Here is an 18,019-nt window from a genome sequence, read left to right as displayed (position 1 = left end):
GGGCACACATACAGTTAAATGTCTTGGTTACATTTCCTATTGCTGTGATGTAAAAGATACCCTGGCTAACGTAAATTTAGAGAGAAGAGGTTCATGCTGGCTCACAGTTCCAGGGGACAGCCCATGACAGTAGGAAATCACAGCACCTGGAGCTTGAGGCAGGGGTCCAACTTCATTCAAGTCAAGAGTTTGGATGCATGACTATACTCTGCTCACTTTCTCCTTTATATACAGGTCAGAACCCCAGCCTAGGGAATGGTGCCACCCACAATGGATGGGTCTTCCCACTCACTATAACTAACCCAACGAAGATAATCCCTCACAGGTGTGTCTGGAGGTTTGCCTCCTAGTGGTTCTAAAGCCTGTGAAGTTTATAACTAACATTAACAATAACAGAAGTCCAGATAATGGTGGATGGTAACTCTTTTACTGGCTAACTTGGTATCAGCAATGGTGTCATGTTCAGTTTGGAAAATTCATCCTACCAAAGTGTGGTGGTTTGAAGGAAAATGCCCCCCAAAGGGAGTGATACTACTACATGGGGTGGCCTTTTTGGAGTGATCTTGTTGGAGGAAGTATGTCACTATGGAGGTGGGCTTTGAGGTCTCATATATGCTCAAGCCATGCCTGTGAGATAGTTCACTTCCTGTTGCCTCTATCAAGATGTAAAACTCTCAGCTTCTTCTCCAGCACCATGTCTGCTGCATGCTGCCACGTCCTACCACCATGATAATAAACTAACCCTCTGAACTGTAAGCCAACCAACTGAATGTTTTCCTTTATAAGAGTTGCTGTGGCCATGGTGTCTCCTCACAGCAGCAGAAACCCTAACTAAGACATAAAGATGCATCGGTCAGCTGGCAGCGGTAGCGCATACCTTTGTCCTAGCACTGGGGAGGCAGAGACAGGTGAATCTATGTGAGTTCGAGGCCAGCCTAGTCTACGGCTGGCTCAAAAAAAAAACAAACCAACCAAACAAAAAGATTATTGAAACATACTAAGAACTCTCAAGACCTGGCTACCAAAAACAAAACATAAATAAATAAATAAATAAATAAATAAATAAATAAATAAATGAGAACAAAAGGCAAACGATCTGATCCGATAACTCCCCGAAAAAGACACACAAGCCACAAAGGAACATATGAAGAGATACTCCTCTCCCTATGTCCTCAGGGAAATGTAAATTTAAAAGATAATGAGATGCAGGTCTATCAGCTTGGCAAAACCCCAGAACACTAACACCACCAGCTTCAGACAAGGAGGTGAAGCAAGCGGAACTCTGAGTTGCGGCTGTGGGATACAAACAGAACACTACTTTGGAATACACCTTGGTATTTTCTTATAAAAGTCTTCTTACTATGAAATCCTTGGCATTTGGCCAAAACAATAAAAAAAAAACATACCCACACAGACACCTGCACTCAAATGTTTATAGCCGCTTTGTTCATAACTGTCGAAACCATTAGGTAAGTGAATAAAATGTGGAGTATTGGGAGAATGGTGTAATATTCAGTCATGAAAGGCTATGGAGAAAGCCCTGGTGTAGCTTACTCAGTGAAAGGAGGCTAGCCTGAAAGGGTTCCATAGTTCAGGATTCCAGTGAGGCGGCTGTGGTATCTGGAACAAACTATGGAGATAAGATGTTTGCTGGACTTGCGGGGTGGGAGAGATGAGTGTAAGGCCTGTGCACACATGTGTGCAGATTATTCTGTGTATGACGTGGAGGCCAGAGCAAGACGTCCAGTGGCCTGCTGGACCACTTGCTCCTATTCTCTTGAGACAGGGCCTCTCATTGAACCTAGGCCGGCAGACAGCAAGACCCACCACATGAACATGTACACACACTCACACAAAACTAAAATAAAATGTAAAACCCAAACAGATAACAGCAAAATAAACACCAAATGTTTCCTTTTTAAAGATTTATGGTTTTCTTTCATTTTAATAATCATTTAATTTAGCCGGGCGGTGGTGGCGCACGCCTTTAATCCCAGCACTTGGGAGGCAGAGCAGGCAGATCTCTGTGAGTTCGAGGCCGGGCTGGACTAATAGCCTCCAACAATACAGAGAAACCCTGTCTCGTAAAACCAAAAAAAAAAATTAATTTTAACCTGTATGTGTGTTTGTATGTTTGTATTTTAACTGTGTATGCTGTGAAAGTGTATGTACATGAGTCCCCTCAGAGGCCACAAGTCAGATCCCTGGGACTGAAGCTACAGATGATTTTGAGCCACCTAAATGTAGAGAGCTGTAAGTGCTCTTAACTACTGAGCTATCTCTCTTACCTCAAAATCTTATTTTTAATACACACAAAAGATAAAATACAGCTGGGCAGTGTAGGCACATGCCTTTAATCCCAGCACTCAGGAAGCAGAGGCAGGTGGATTTCTAAGTTCCAGGCCAGTCTGATCTTCAGAGCTAGTTCTAGGACAACCAAGGCTATGAAAAGAAATCCTGTGGCGTTGGTGGCGCACGCCTTTAATCCCAGCACTCCAGAGGCAGAGGCAGGTGGATTAAAGTTATGTGCTCTACCACCTGGCTATGGTTCCTTTTGAGATCTTGTCTCACTATATAGATCAGGCTGGCCTTGAACTTACAAAAATTACACTTGCTTTGCCTCCCCACCGAGTGCTGGGATTAAAAGCATTCAACATCACACCTGGCATAAGTAAAATTTTCAAAAGTTTTCTAGAATAACAAAGTTGGAAAATAAATAGCCCACTCAGGTGACAATGGCTCAATCTGCCTTCCTTAATATATAAAGAACTACTGTTAGAAACAAGAGCAGGCTGATGAGACATTTCAGTAGGTAAGAGTGCCTGATAAACTGAGTCCAATTCCCAGAACCCATACTGGAAGGAGAGAAATGATTCCTGCACGCTGTCTTCTAACCTGGGCGCACGCACGCGCGCGCACACACACACACACACACACACACACACACACACAAAGACAAATAATTCAAACAAAAAGCACAAGAAGAACTAGTAAATATCAATAACCCAGACATGCAAAAGGAAACTGAGCAAAAGGAAAGGTTGCTCCACCCAGTTTCTAGCAAAAGAAACAGAAATTCCAAAACTGATACAAGAAAAATAAAATACAAAATTCACAGCATAAATGTATAAAGAGGTGGATAACTGATTCCCTTTCACAGCTGCAGCTACCCCAAACAAAACAGCTGGTATTCCTTAGGGTGCTCTCTCTCCTGGCATTTAACTCACTTGTGCTCCTGGATGGCTGTTACCAAGGTTGTATTTCAGAGTAGCATGGGATTAGAAACGACCTTTCCATATAAGACTGGCTTAGAATGGTGCTGTCAAACTCCATCTTGACTGGTCACATAACATACTTGTGCTTTGTGGCTCAAGAGGAGAGTCAGAAACATCATGTAGGATGCAGTAACTTAAACTTTATTACCATACTATGGTAGACTATGGGCAATGGGGAGCTCGGGTCTGAGGGCTATAAAATCTTGACCTCTGTTCTAGAATACTCACACTATGTAAAACTAGGCAGGGTATCATGAGATATACGTAAATACTGATTTCATAGGAATGCTGTAGAAAAACCTGTACACTGTGAAGATGTGTTGCTTTCATTGTTGATAAAAAGCTGACTGGTCAATAGTGAGGCAGGATTTTGGGGGCAAAGAAAATTCTGGGAGGAAGAAGAATGGAGCAGACACACAGAGAGAGGAAGATAAGAAGTTATTACCACGTGGCAGAGGGTAGATAAGAAATATGGGCTAATTTAAAATGTAAGAGTTAGCTAGCAACAAGCCTGAGTTATTGGCCTAGCATTTATAATTAATATTAAGCCTCTGAGTGATTATTTTGGGAGCAGTTGCCTGGACACAGAGAAACTCCAACTACATAGGAAAATCCCAACTCTACATTTTTTTTTAAATAGGAGGTAGAACAGGACACAAAAATAACAAACCAAAAATCATCCTGTTTCTACATAGTATATGCACATTCCAGAAAAGAAGTTTAGGAAAATCTCAGTTAGAGTACCATGAAGCATAACAAAGTATCTAGGAATTAAGGAGGTGAAGGATTTGTGCAGTGACAACTACAACACACTACTGAAGAAATTACAGGTGATAAATACATGGAAAGACTACCTGGGTTCAGGGGCAGGAAGATTTAATATGGTTGAGATGTTTCAGGGGCACAATGATACATCGTGTAACTCCAGAACTCAGGAGACTGAGCTGGATTATAAATCAAGGCCAGCCTGAACTACATAATGGAAGCATGTCTTCAGAACAAATAAGCAAATGAACAAAGATTTTGTTAGAGTTCAGATCTGGAATGACATATAAAACATCATGTAGGGCTGGAGAGATGGCTCAGAGGTTAAGAGCACTGACTGCTCTTCCAGGGGTCCTGAGTTCAATTCCCAGCAACCACATGATGGCTCACAACCATCTACAATTCAATCTGGTGCCCTCTTCTGGCATGTAGGTAGAACACTGTATATGTAATAAATAAATAAATCTTTAAAAAAAAAACATAAACCATCATGTATACTGGGAGGTGGTAGACTCCTTAAGAGAAGTGCTCTCTAACTGAAATCGAGCTCATCAACTGGCTAGGCTAGCAGGTCAGGGATCCGCCCTCTTCAGTTCTGCCTACCACTCCCCCAGAAGTGCTAGGGTTACAAACATGCCTGGCTTTACTTTATATAGGTACTAGGGATATGAACTCAGGTCCTCATGTTGCCATGGCAGGCTCTTTGCCAACTGAGTCATCTTCCCAGTCCTCAGAAAGGGTTTTCTGGTTCCTTTGCTGGCTTGCTTGCTTGCTTTAAAAAAACAAAAAACAGAATTCAAAGACGGCTGGTAGGATCTGAAGAAACAAGACCCCTGCACTATGCTTCATTGTGCCACACAGACATTTGGTTTCCAGATCACTTACCTAACAAAGGAGTAATATCCTGAATATATAAGAGTTCCTAAAAATGTAAACAGCAACAAAATAAGACAAATAACCTAAGCTCCTAAAACCCAACAATGAAAAGACAGCCCAATTAAAAATGGGCAAAAACCTTGAGTAAACATATATTTTTTAAAAAGATGCACCATTAAACAGATGAAATGATGCCCAACATTACTAATTACTAGGAAAATGCAAAGCAGTGCCACAATAAATATGGCTTCACACCAATTAGGGTGGTTATTGCCGAAACCAAAACCAAAACCAATAATGAGCCCTGGGGAGATGCCAGACAGAGTGGAGTCCCTAAATGATTCCCCTGCTGTAGGGAACAGAAGGATGTTTTCTGACGAAGCAACAGACACAGCCATCGTTGGTTCTGCGTTCCACCTCTAGGTCACCCCGTGTGGGGGTGTGAGTGACAATGACCCCCACAGGCTCATAGGGAGTGGTACTGTTAGGATGCATGTCCTCGTTGGATGTAGAACTCTCCTCAGCTCCTTCTCCATCACCATGTCTGCCTGTGTGCTGCCATGCTTCCTGGCATGATGATAATGAACTGAACCTCTGAGCTATAAATGTTCAGAAGCTCAAGACAGCCCCAGTTAACTGTTTTCCTTTATAAGAGCTGCTGCGTTCATGGTGTCTCTTCACAGCTGTAGGAATCCAAACTAAGACATACCCAGAAGCCAGGGTATGCAGTGGACATGTCCACCGATGAGGGAATGGGTAGGAAAGGTACAGTGTAGACACACAGTGAGTGTTATTTGATCCCCCAAAGAATGCAATAAACACCATGGACATAAGCAACATGGATGAGCCCTGAAGAAGATCTTATGCCAAGTGAGACATGCCAGACACAAAAGGACTGATCTAAATCATGTTCAGAATGTAAACTGCACCCTATAGCCTCATGTGCTTAAGCATTTGGACCCAGCTGGTGTTGCTGTTTTGTAAGGTTGTGGAACTGTTAGGAGGTAGGGCCTAGCTGGGAGTCACTGGCCATAGGACTTGAGGATCAGCACCCTGGTCCCAGTTTGTCCTGTCTATTTTCTGAGAAGACTTGAAGAGCAGATGTATCATATTCCTACTGTCATGTCTACCCTGCCATGGTGGACTAGATGCCTTCATAAACAGCCAGCCATAACAAACCCTTGCCTGTTTCTGGGACAGCAGAGTCTTAGACTTTTGATAAATAGATCAGACTTTTTAAAAGATTTGGGTCATCATATGGTAGTGTTTTCAGCAATCATAAATCATCAAAATCCCTTTCGTCATACCAGAATTTACACCTTTCAGTCTTCTGCTCCCTCCTATTATGCATATCCACGTGCATACAATTCTGGGTGGTTAGGAAAGGGCATCCACCCCTATGAGCAGGAAAGACGCCAGCTGCGTGGAGGGCACAGAGAAGAAGATGGGTTTCCATTTGCATCTGCCTCTCAGCTGGGAAGTTTCTGTTGTGAGTGCCGTGAACAACTGTCCATGTGACGTTAGCCACACTTTCCAATCAGAACAGTGCTATATTTTATAGACCTTATATTATATAGAGCCAGCATGGGCTACATAGCAAGACACTGCCTTTCAAAATTACAAAGTAAACAACAAAAAATAAAATGCAAGTTTTTTAAGCTTAATGCAGCTTCCTGAAACAGCTGTCTCTGAAAATCACGTTCAATCAAGATCTGTTCTTTTCAGTTGTTTTATGGATGATATACAGCTACATCTCTTCCTAACTGCTGGTTGCTATTTCACAACCACAAGGATATGCAAGACGTTCTGGGTTCCTGAACTCTGACCCTCCATCTCAGAATGCCCTAAGAGATTAGACAGTGGGGAAAAGTCTGTTTTTCTCTATTTCCTGCTCATCAGCTGGCTCCTAGTAACACAAGTCATGTATTAATGGATGGGGCATCTCTGGCCCTGCTCTCCAAAGCTGATCCACCAATGTCAGGTCAAAAGCAGTTGTACAGTCAACACGTGTGATTTCAGGGAAGTAGGGACTGCTGAGATGGCTGCTGAGCAAGTATGAGGATATGTGTGTGTGTGTGTGTGTGTGTGAGAGAGAGAGAGAGAGAGAGAGAGAGAGAGAGAGACAGAGAGAGAGAGAGAGAGAGAGAGAGAGAGTAGAAATAAGCAGACCCATGGGGGTTACAGGCCAGCCATTCTACCTAATCTGTGAGCTCCAAGTTCTGTGAGAGACAGAGAGACATCTCAAAACACAAGTTAGAGAGTGATAATGGAAGATACCTGACCTCAACCTTCTCCACATGCATTCATACACATGTACACTCACATATATGCACGACAAGCAAAAAGGTAGAAGCATGGTCCATGTGCACTAGGCTCTATGCTGCCTTGGTTTTCAGGGTTAGGGCAGTAGTCAGGGCCTCACACTGTAAGCAAGCACTCTGCCACTTGGCCTCAGCCACAGCCCTGCCCTGATGGGCTGTTTAGGACAAGGTGTAGTATATATCACACCCTGACTAAGTGATGGGTTCATCTGAACAAACCTGGAAAAGTAAGATGACCAGATAATGCTGAATCAGCAAGGGTGTCAGGTTTTTGTTTCTTATCCACAGACATGGAAGGTGCCAGGGCAGGTACCCAAGGGAGAAAGAGGAGATCCAGCCGTGTAGCCCAGACTTTGAGAAAGACAGGGAAGCATAAACAAATTTTCTCCACAGATCTGCTGTCTCTAAGTTATGTCAATTTTCCAATGCCCTCCAACCATTTACCAAATAGGTAGCATCTAATCCTGGAGTATACAATTAGACCTTCTCTTTGTTCCCCGCATCCTGTTGTAACAGAGTCACAAACCTTGGTAGCCCCCCCCCACCTTAGCACAACTGACTCCATATTGGGAGTGCCATTCAGGCTGTAAAACTCAGCACACAGCACCACCTGCCAAAATATGAAACAAAACAAACAAACAAAACAAAAGAAAACCTAATCCCGCAAAGTCCATAATTCTGGGAAAGTCTCTAAATGTACTAACCTTGCTTTTTGGCTTCTGGAGAGTTTTGTTTCTGGCTAACTGTTCTTGGTACCTGAAGCATGTCAACACAGGACATGTTTGCACTTAAAGTCTCACCCTGAGAAAGGCTCTGGGCTACACTGGGGTCCCAAACATCCAGTGTAGCTACTGGACACTAACGAAGACTTTCTGTTGGCTTCAGCCTAGGTCCGAGCAGTCTTCCCTGGTGGATAACGCACATCTGTTACTTGGACCTTAGGTGAGTGGATTGAGTCACGTATGCAGCTGCCTGTGAATCTTCATCTAAGATAAACCTAAGCGGTGCTGGCTGCTTATCTGCAATTCATAAACCTTAGATGCCCTGAAGCACTTTTTGTTATGATAAAACTCGTGGGGAACCTTGGTGGATTCCACGGCAGGCTGGGGTGACCGAGGCAGAGAGACACACTGAGAAGTTGTATTAGGAAGGGAAAGTGGAGGAGGAAAGAGATAAAGAGACACAGAGACAAAGACAGGACAGAAGAGAAGAGGGAGACAGGAGAAGTCCTGTCTGCCCCAAGGGAACAGCAGGAAAGAGAGAGCGGAAAGAGAGAATGTAAGTGGGTGGGGGTCTTTCTTTTAAAGGGGTCCTTTGTACCTGCACGCTGACCAGGGTTCTGCCTGAGTGCATTCTGTCAGGTGACAGGGGCAGCCAGCATAATGCCTGAATCCTTATACTTCTTTGTCTTGAAAATGCTCCATCATATTTTATTCTCTACAGTAGCGGTTGCTTTTCCTTAGATTTGCTCAATTTTAGTTCTATTTGAGGAAGAACAAGGCAACACATCCGAGAATGTTTTTCCTGGATAGGATAGTTCTGTCCAGGCTTCCTGCGAAGGAAAACAGATTTGGCTCAAGAACCATCATCACGTGGCCAGAACCTGCCACCCTTTGGCTCACAGGCTTTTTTTCTGCCGACAAGGGTGAAAAAGTTAGAGGTGGTGTAATCTCTGCCCTCCGGGGCTCCCCTGTAGCTCTGTGCCTGCATGCGTTGTCACTGCAGCAGAAGTGTGGGACAGGTGTGGTCAGGCGACGCCCCGTGGGAACCGCCGCAGAGCCGAGAAGTATTTGACACAAGAAAACAAGTTTAAAAAACACGAAGACTGAGGTGAGAGGTTCTCCAGGGGAGGCAGCCAGGACTCTGAGAGGGCGGGAAGCTTGTCCTGGTGGTGAGAACACCTGCAATCCCAGGACTCCGAGACCACCGTGGGAAGACAGTGCGCTACACAGGGAGATCTAGTCTCAGTAACAAAACAAGGGCAGACGGTACTGTCTGCTCTGAGGCAGTGTCTTCTAGCCTGTTAGCCAACAAGAAGTAGGACTTTCGAGATTAATCCACCGGGTTCAGCTGTCTGAAGCTTTGGATTTAGGTACTTTTTCCAGCCATTGAGAGACTGCTGGATGGGAAGTCATTGGTTTGTCTGTTGAGATCAAGCATGACTGTCTTTCCCCCCTGAGTGTAACATGTGTAAGAGAACTCTGAGCTTCTTTACAACTCGATAATCATTTTAAAAAAGATTTATTATGTATACAGTGTTCTGCCTGCATGTATGCCTACAGGCCAGAAGAGGGCATCAGTCTCATTACAGATGGTTGTGACCTACCATCTAGTTCCTGGGAATTGAAGTCAGGACGTCTGGAAGGGCAGTTAGTGCTCTTAACTGCTGAGCCATCTCTCCAGCTCATAATCCAACAATCTTAAAAATAGGAAACCAGATGAGAAAAAAGAATGAAACCAAGGGAAATGTAGGTGCTGCTGTGAATTGAATTGCGTCTCCAGCACGCATGTTGGAGTCCTAACCCCAGTCCTCAGACTATTATCCCATCCTTTCAGATTTAGCCAAACCAGGATGAGGTCACTGGCACACAGGGAATGTTGTGTTATGGGAGGTGGAGGGTGTGGGAGGTATGGAGGGTGTGGTGTGGAGGATTGGAGGGTGTGGAAGGCTAGAGGGTACACAGGGTTGTAGGGAGTACAGTGTTGGGTGTAGGGAGTTGAAGGGTTGTAGGGCATACAGTGTTAGAGGTATGGGCAATTGGAGGGTTGGAGGAAGTAGAGGGCTGGGGGGTTGAAAGTTGGAAGGTATAAGGGGTTGAAGGTTTGGAGCATGTAGTGGGTTGGGGGGGTATGGAGAGTCGCAGGTAGGGTGTGGAGGGTTCAAGGGTTGGAGGATCTAGAGCAGTGATTCTCACCCTGTGACCCTTTAATGCAGTTCCTCATGTTGTGGTGACCCCGAACCATAATATTATTTCACTGCTACTCCATAACTGTAATTTTGCTACTGTTAATGAATCTTAATGTAAGCAGCTGTGTTTTCTGATGGTTTTAGGTGATTCCTTTGAAGGGGTTGTTCACCCTCAAAGACGTCTTGACGCCCACATGAGAAGTGCTGCAGTAGAAGGTTGAAAGTCTGGAGGTGTAGTGGATTGGAGGGTGTGGAGGGTTGGATGATACAGAAAATGGGGGCAATGCAACTGCATCCAAGGAGGAACTGAGACTTCCAGAAGCAGGGGGTCTGCAGTCACTCTTCCCTGACACTTTAGTAGGAAGCAGGGCCGTGCCAATAACTCCATTTTGGAGTTTTATCCTCTGGAACTGTACAGCAATAAATTTTTGTTTTAAGTCATGCATCTTGTGGTTAACAGATGTGTCCTGTCACCCATATAAAACTGTCATAGCAATGGAAACCATGAATTCAGTGTAGCTAAATCCTGTATTGGTGAGATGAATATAAGATCCTCTAAGGATTGACAGAGGTCATCAGTTTCTCAAGTAAAACTTCAGGAAAGTGTCTGGCAGACACACAGAGCACAGACCCCGAGCTCACAATTATCTATGTGACTTTGGGCAACCTCCTAACTGTCCTGGAAGCATTCGTCAAAGGGCAAAGCTTTACCATTAATCAACAGGATGTGAACTCAACACAGCATGTCAGCATAGAACACACATTTCACCTGTGTGGGACTCCATGGAGTACCACAGCACCATGGCAGTCCTCTGCAGAGCACTAATATCTGGTCTTGGATTGTATCTGGTATTCCCATGGATATCTCGTAAAGAGGGTATGCTCCAGCCGGGCCCAGGTCCCTCTGAGCCCATTTAGCATTGACAGGCTCACATCTGAGATCTTGTCCAGTGGTCTGTTCTCAGACTCCTGAAGACAGTTTCCATACTCAGGCTGCCACACATGTCTAAGAGGTCACACCCTCCAAACAGGGGAGTTGTGACTGAGACTTGAAGGGTGCAGGAGTGGAGCAGCCACTCCTTGGCCTGGCTTCAGAGAAACCTGTGGCATCCACCTCAGGATCCAGGAATCTATCTGAAGCCACAGGCTTTGCCTGACATCACACCATTGTGTGGTCTTTCCTCCTCCCACAATGGCCTTCCTAACAAACACATTCTTAATGAGCCACTTACCCTCACATCCATCACATTGAACTCTGTCTTCTAAATGTCATTTGGTGAAGAGATACCACAGGAAGCCTAAAGGACTGGCCAGATTGTGCACTCAAGTCATTCATTATTTTAACATATATGATTATTAGTTACCCCTTGTTCATGTGCCTGATATCAACACCATATTCAACTCAAATTCTCATACAGAACAGGTAGCTTTGACCTTGTGTTAGGTTTCTATCACTGAAACACCTGAAAAATATCAATCTAACGAAGGAAAAGGTTAATGTTGGCTCATAAATTTTATTAACCCCATGGCATTAAATTTATAGCCTAAAGCCACTTAGCCTTGTTGCTTTGGGCCTGTAGCTGAATAGAACATAACTGTGGCACATGTGGTGGAGGAGGCTGCTCATCTCACGGGAACCGGGCAGCTAAAGAGAGGAAGGGGTCAGACTAGGTATGGAGCACAGAATAGCACTTGCCTAGTACACATGAGGCCCCAGGTTCAAGCACCAGTATAGAAATGGGCATGGGATCCCAACAGCATTGTTGTTTTTAACAAAGCCTCAATCGTTCAATTTTACCAATAAAGACTCAGGAGACAGATGCTGGGGTGAGAGCCTGCTAGCTGAGAGAGACAGACAGAACACCCAGCTGACATTCCTCCTTCACTGATGTCCTAGAAAACTCTCTCGCCTACGATATCTCCAACAAACAAACTTCAAACTAAATGTCCCTCCCTTCTAGTTCCTGTGCATCTATCTGCTCTCCTGACTCCCTCTTACTCTGTTTTTTTCTTCCTCATTCACTTCCTGTCAACTGGTTGCTTGCTCTACCTCTTGACCCATGTGACTTTATTTAATCCTGTTTACAATAAGCAGAAAGCTCTTGGAGTAAAGGTGTGTGCTAGGGCTGAGCCACACCACAACTGGATCAAATTTCCTGTGATACATCCTAGCCTCAGTAACCTCTATTTCTCCTACTAAGTCACACCTCCTAAAGGTCACACCGTCTCCCAGCAGTGCTGAGAACACACTGGCCTCTGTGGGGACATTCTTTAAGTGAGGGTACAGTGAAACCACCGGACTAGACCACTCTGTGGGTAGAAGGAAAAGTTTATAGGTGGAACACACTTCCAGACTGCACCAGAGAGTAGAGTATAGCAGATTATCTTATATGGTGGTCAGTAGTGTGGGTTAAGATTAACTAGGAACAGAGATACCTTTGATGAAGGTAGTTGACTATGGGCAGATAAGGAAGTAGTGACCTTCCTGGTAACAGAAACTCCACCTTACCAGATTCCTTAGAACATTGTTGGCAGCATTGCTATTTGGGGGTCTGCTTTGATCCTGATACATTCAAGGTCTAAATTATAGCAATTCTTACAACATTAAATTTGACTTTTTTGTTTGTTTTTTCAAGACAGGGTTTCTCTGTATAGCCCTGGTGACCTGAAACTCCCTCTGTACAAACAGGCTGGTCTTGAACTCAGAGATTCACCTGTCTCTGTCTCCTGAGTGCTGGCTGTGCTAAATTTTAGATTTTTAAAATTACATCTATTAATTGAATTTGTGTATGTGCGTACACACACACATTGCATGTGTGTATATGTCAGAGGCCGAGTTGTGGGAGTCAGTTATTTCCTGGCACCATTGGGGTCCCAAGGATCAAACTCTTGTCGTCAGGGAGAGTGCTTTTACCCACTGAGCTATCTCACTGTCCACCAGCATTGTGTTTTAAATGACCACAAATTCTTTTTCACAAAGAGGTAAGGTCTTTGTCACTTCCCTAGAGTAGAGCTCTTTGGAGAGAAACATGCTTAGTTTTGATGACACTAAATCCAAGCCCTGAATGTTCTAGAATTTCCTTTCCCAGGTGATAGTATCAAGCTGTGGGGTGAAAGGATCTAATGAAAGGATACAGATACTTGCTTTTATATGTAGTCTGATGATGTTTTCCTCGTAGCTGAAGTATTTAGCTCATTTACATTTAATGTACTTGCTAATATAATTGGGCTTGAATTGTCATTTTTCTATTTGTTTCATCAGGCTTTTACTTATTAATTTATTTTTTCTTGAAGTCTTAGGCTTAATAAAATCCTTGACTAAAATTAACATCTCTGATGCAGGGAAGTTAGAAGGATGGCTTAACAGTTAAGAACATATACTGTTCTTGTAGAAGACCCAAGTTAGAGCCCCAGCAACCCATGTCACCTCTAACTCCAGATTCAGAGGGTTCTAACCACTCTGGCATCTATGGACAAATGTACTCATGTGCACATACTGTTCCCCCATTGCACAGAAACATAGACATAAGAAATGTAAATCCTGGTTGGGCGTTGGTGGCGCATGCCTTTAATCCCAGCACTCGGGAGACAGAGGCAGGCGGATCTCTGTGAGTTCGAGGCCAGCCTGGTCTACAGAGTGAGTTCCAGGATAGCCTCCAAAGCCACAGAGAAACCCTGTCTCGAAAAACCAAAAAAAGAAAAAAGAAAAAAAAGAAATGTAAATCCTGTTTTTTGTTTTGTTTTGTTCTGGAACTCATTCTGTAAACCAGGCTGGCCTCAAACTCAGAGATCTGCCTACTTCTGCCTCCAAGTGCTGGGCCTTTTGCTATGTTTTGGTTTTGTTTTGTTTTGGTTTTGGTTTTACGAGACAGAGTTTCTCTGTATTGTTTTGGAGGCTGTCGGTCCAGCCTAGCCTCGAACTCACAGAGGCCATAGGCCAGACACATTGTGGCCTATGGGCTGAAGATGGATGCTCCAACGTTACAGTGGAACTTCGGGTAACTGTCCAGGCAGTAAGATGTCTCTGTCAATCCTAGTGTTTATATATTATCCTTCTGTGGTCTTTGATGGAGTTGAAGATAGATAGTTATAATTATAGTTTTCCTTAGTTATGATAAAAGATAAGCTACATATAGAACTTTGGACTCACAAGGATGGGATAGATGATATTTTCTTTAAATCTTGCTGAATGTTGATAGACAAAATGTTGTAACTCTGTTCTTACTTGATAACTGTTCTGTTATATATAATTTGACTATGCTAAAGTTAAGAACTTTCTTTTTGTTTAAACAGAAAAGAGGAGATGTTGGGGAAGTCCTGTTATTTGTCAATAAAGCACTGTCTGGCCAATAGGGAATCTAGATAGGAGGGACTAGGAGTCCAGAAGGACTCTGGGTAGGAGAAACACAGGAGAGTCAACATGTAACGCCATGGGGTAGGAAGCCCAGAACTATTCTCTGGTAAGAAACATACTTAGATTAACAATTATGGGGTAATTACTTAAGTCAGAGCTAGCCAGTAAGAAACAAGCAAGGCCAACAGCTTCATAATTAATATAGCCTCCAGTGTGTTTATTTGGGACTGATGCGGCTCTAGAACCAGGCTGGCGGGAAGGCTCTTCTCAAGGAAAAAGTTTCTCTTTACAGACTTTCTTTTTTTCTTTCTTTTTTTTTTCTGAGACAGGGTTTCTCTGTGGCTTTGGAGACTGTCCTGGAACTAGCTCTTGTAGACCAGGCTGGCCTCGAACTCACAGAGATCCGCCTGCCTCTGCCTCCTGAGTGCTGGGATTAAAGGCGTGCACCACCAATGCCCAGCATCATCATTGGTTTTCTATTTGGAGTAACTAGATGTTTGCCATGCCTTCAAGGAATAGTGTCAAACGACAACCATAAACTTTTGATCCTTCTTAGTCTTGAGATTATATAGTTCATAGCTGTGTGCTCCCTGTTCCAATCTTATAATCTTTTTTTCCATCTTCCTTTTTTTAAATTTAAGTTAGAAACAAGCTTGTTTCACCTGTCAATCCCAGCTCACTTTCCCTCCCCTCCTCCCCTGCCCTCCCCACCAGACCCCCAGTCTCCCACCCAATCTCCACTCTGATCCCCAGGGAGGGTGAGGCCCTCCGTGGTGGATCTCCAGAGTCTGTCATTTCATCCAGGGCAGGGCCTAGGCCTTCCCACAAGAGATTGTGGGATGGGCACTCAAAGTCTATTTGTACGCCAGGGATAAATACTACCCAAGGCCCCAGAGATTGCTGAGGCCTCCTCACTGACACCTCATTCAGGGGGGTCTGGATCAGTCCCATGCTGGCCTCTCAGCCATCAGTCTGGGGTCCAAGAGCTCCCCCTTGTCAGGTCTGCTGTCTCTGTGGGTTTCACCAGCACGGTCTTGACCCCTTGGCTCATCACTCCATCCTCTCTCTCACTGGGTTCCAGGAGTTCATTTCATGTTTTGCTGTGGGTGTTTCCCTCTGCTTCGAAAAGCCACTGGATGAAGGTTCTAGGATGGCACAAAAGGTAGTCCTCAGTCTCGTTAACAGGGAGGGGCAATTAGCTATTGCTTAGTTTGCCAGCTGGTGTCATCCTTGTAGATGTCCGGAAATCCCACTAGTGTTAGCTCTCTCCTCAAACCTATAATGACTCCCTCTACTATAGTATCTCTCATGCTGGTCTCCTCTATTCTTCCCCCGACTCAACCTTACTGCTCCCCCATATCTTCCTTTCCTCTCTTCTTCTCTCCCTCTCTTTTTCCCAGCTCCCTCTCCCCTTCCCTCATGTTCCCAATCTGCTCATGAGATCTTGGTTCATTCCCCTTCTCTGGAGTATCTTGCATATCTCTCTTGGGAAGCTCCCTGTTTCCCAGACTCACTGGCAATGGGAATGCAGGGTGGCACTCCCCTGATCCATGTCTAGAATCCATATATGAGTGAGTACATATCATGTTTGTCTTTTTGTGACTGGGTTACCTCACTCAGGATGGTTTCTTCTAGTGCCATCCATTTGCCTGCAAATTTCCAGATTCCATTGTTTTTTTTTTTCGTTGAATAGTACTCCATTGTGTAAATGTACCACATTTTCTCTATCCACTCTTCAGTTGAGGGTCATCTAGGTTGCTTTCAGGTTCTGGCTACTACAAATAATGCTGCTATGAACATAGCAGAACAGACATCCTTGTTGTATAAATGTGCATCTTTTGGGAATATGCCTAAGACTGGAATTGCTGGGTCTTGTGGTAGATCAGTCCATTTTCCTGAGGAATCTCCATACTGATTTCCAAAGTGGCTGTACGAGTAGGTACTCTGACCAACAGTGGAGGAGCGTTCCCCTTTCTCCATATCCTCTCTAGCATAAGATGTCATTGGTGTTTTTGATTATAGTCATTCTGACAGGAGTAAGATGATATCTTAGAGTTGTTTTTATTTGCATTTCCCTAATGGCTAAGGATGTTGAGCACTTTCTTAAGTGTCTTTCAGTCATTTTAGACACCTCTATTGAGAATTCTCTCTTTAGTTCTGTACCCCACTTTTTAATTGGATCCTTTGGTGTTTTGGAGACTTGCTTCTTGAGTTCTTTGTAAATTTTGGAGATCAGCCTATGTCAGATATAGGGTTAGTGAATATCTTTTCCCATTCTGTGGACTGCCTTTGTCTTGTTAACTGTGTCCTTTGCCTTACAGAAGATTCTCAGTTTCAGGAGGTCCCATTTACTAATTGTCGATCTCATTGTCTGTGCTACTGGTGTTATTATGTACAGGAAGCAGTCTCTTGTACCAATTCGTTTAAGGGTACCTCCCACTTTCTCTTCTAACAGCTTCAGTGTGGCTGGATTTATGTTGAGGGCTTTGATCTGTTTGGACTTAGGTTTTGTGCATGGTGATAGACATGGATCTATCTGTAGTCTTCTACATGCCAATATCCAGTTATATCAGCACCATTTGTTGATGATACTTTTTTCCATTGTATGATTTTAGCTTCTTTGTCAAAAATCAGGTGTTCATAGGTGTGTGGGTTAATGTCAGGGTGTTCAATTTGATTCCATTGGTCTATCTGTCTATTTTTGTGCCAATACCAAGCTGTTTTTCAGGACTATAGTTCTATAATAGAGGTTGAAGTCAGGGATGGTGATGCCTCCGGACGTTGCTTTGCTGTACAGGGTTGTCTTGGCTATCCTGGGTCTTTTGTTTTTCCATATAAAGTTGAGAATTGTTCTTTCAATGTCTGTGAAGAATTGTGCTGGAATTTTGATGGGGATTGTATTGAGTCTGTAGATTGCTTTTGGCAGGATTGTCATTTTTACTACATTGATCCTACCTATCCAAGTGCATGGGAGATCTTTCCATTTTCTGGTGTTTTCTTTAATTTCTTTCTTTAATGACTCAAAGTTCTTGCTATACAGGTCTTTCACTTGTCTGGTTAGTGTTACCCCCAAGGTATTTTATGCTGTTTGTGGCTATTGTAAAAGGCAATATTTCTCTGCTTTCTTTCTCAGCAATTTATCGTCTCTATATAGTAGGGCTACTGATTTTCTTCAGTTGATCTTATATACAGCCACTTTGCTGAAGGTGTTTATCAGCTGTAAGAGTTCCCTAGTAGAGTTTTTTGGGTCACTTATGTAAACTATCATATCGTCTACAAATAGTGAAAGTTTGATCTCTTCCTTTCCAATTTATATACCCTTGATCTCCTTTTGTTGTCTTATTGCTCTAACTAGAACTTCGAGTACAATATTGAAGAGGTATGGGGAGAGGGGACAGCCTTGTCTTGTTCCTAATTTTAGAGGAATCATGTTGGGTTTCTGTCCATTTAGTTTGATGTTGGCTGTTGGTTTGCTGTATAAAGCTTTTATTATGTTAAGGTAACTTCCTGTTATCCCGGA

At 43.6% G+C, this 18,019-nt stretch overlaps 1 long non-coding RNA gene across 1 annotated transcript; it reads left to right on the top strand.

Annotated features, from left to right (window-relative positions):
- Window positions 1–8,917: 8,917 nt before the first annotated feature.
- Window positions 8,918–10,586, top strand: LOC121140261. The gene is made up of 2 exons (XR_005877053.1): window positions 8,918–9,067; window positions 10,290–10,586. It is a non-coding gene; the product is annotated as an uncharacterized LOC121140261 (long non-coding RNA).
- The last annotated feature ends 7,433 nt before the right edge of the window (window positions 10,587–18,019 follow it).

The sequence above is a fragment of the Mesocricetus auratus genome, unplaced genomic scaffold, assembly GCF_017639785.1.
Source record: "Mesocricetus auratus isolate SY011 unplaced genomic scaffold, BCM_Maur_2.0 Super-Scaffold_100004, whole genome shotgun sequence".
Taxonomy (NCBI): Eukaryota; Metazoa; Chordata; class Mammalia; order Rodentia; family Cricetidae; genus Mesocricetus; species Mesocricetus auratus.
The sequence above is the reverse complement of the archived record's forward strand: the minus strand, read 5'-3'. Positions and strand labels throughout refer to the sequence as shown.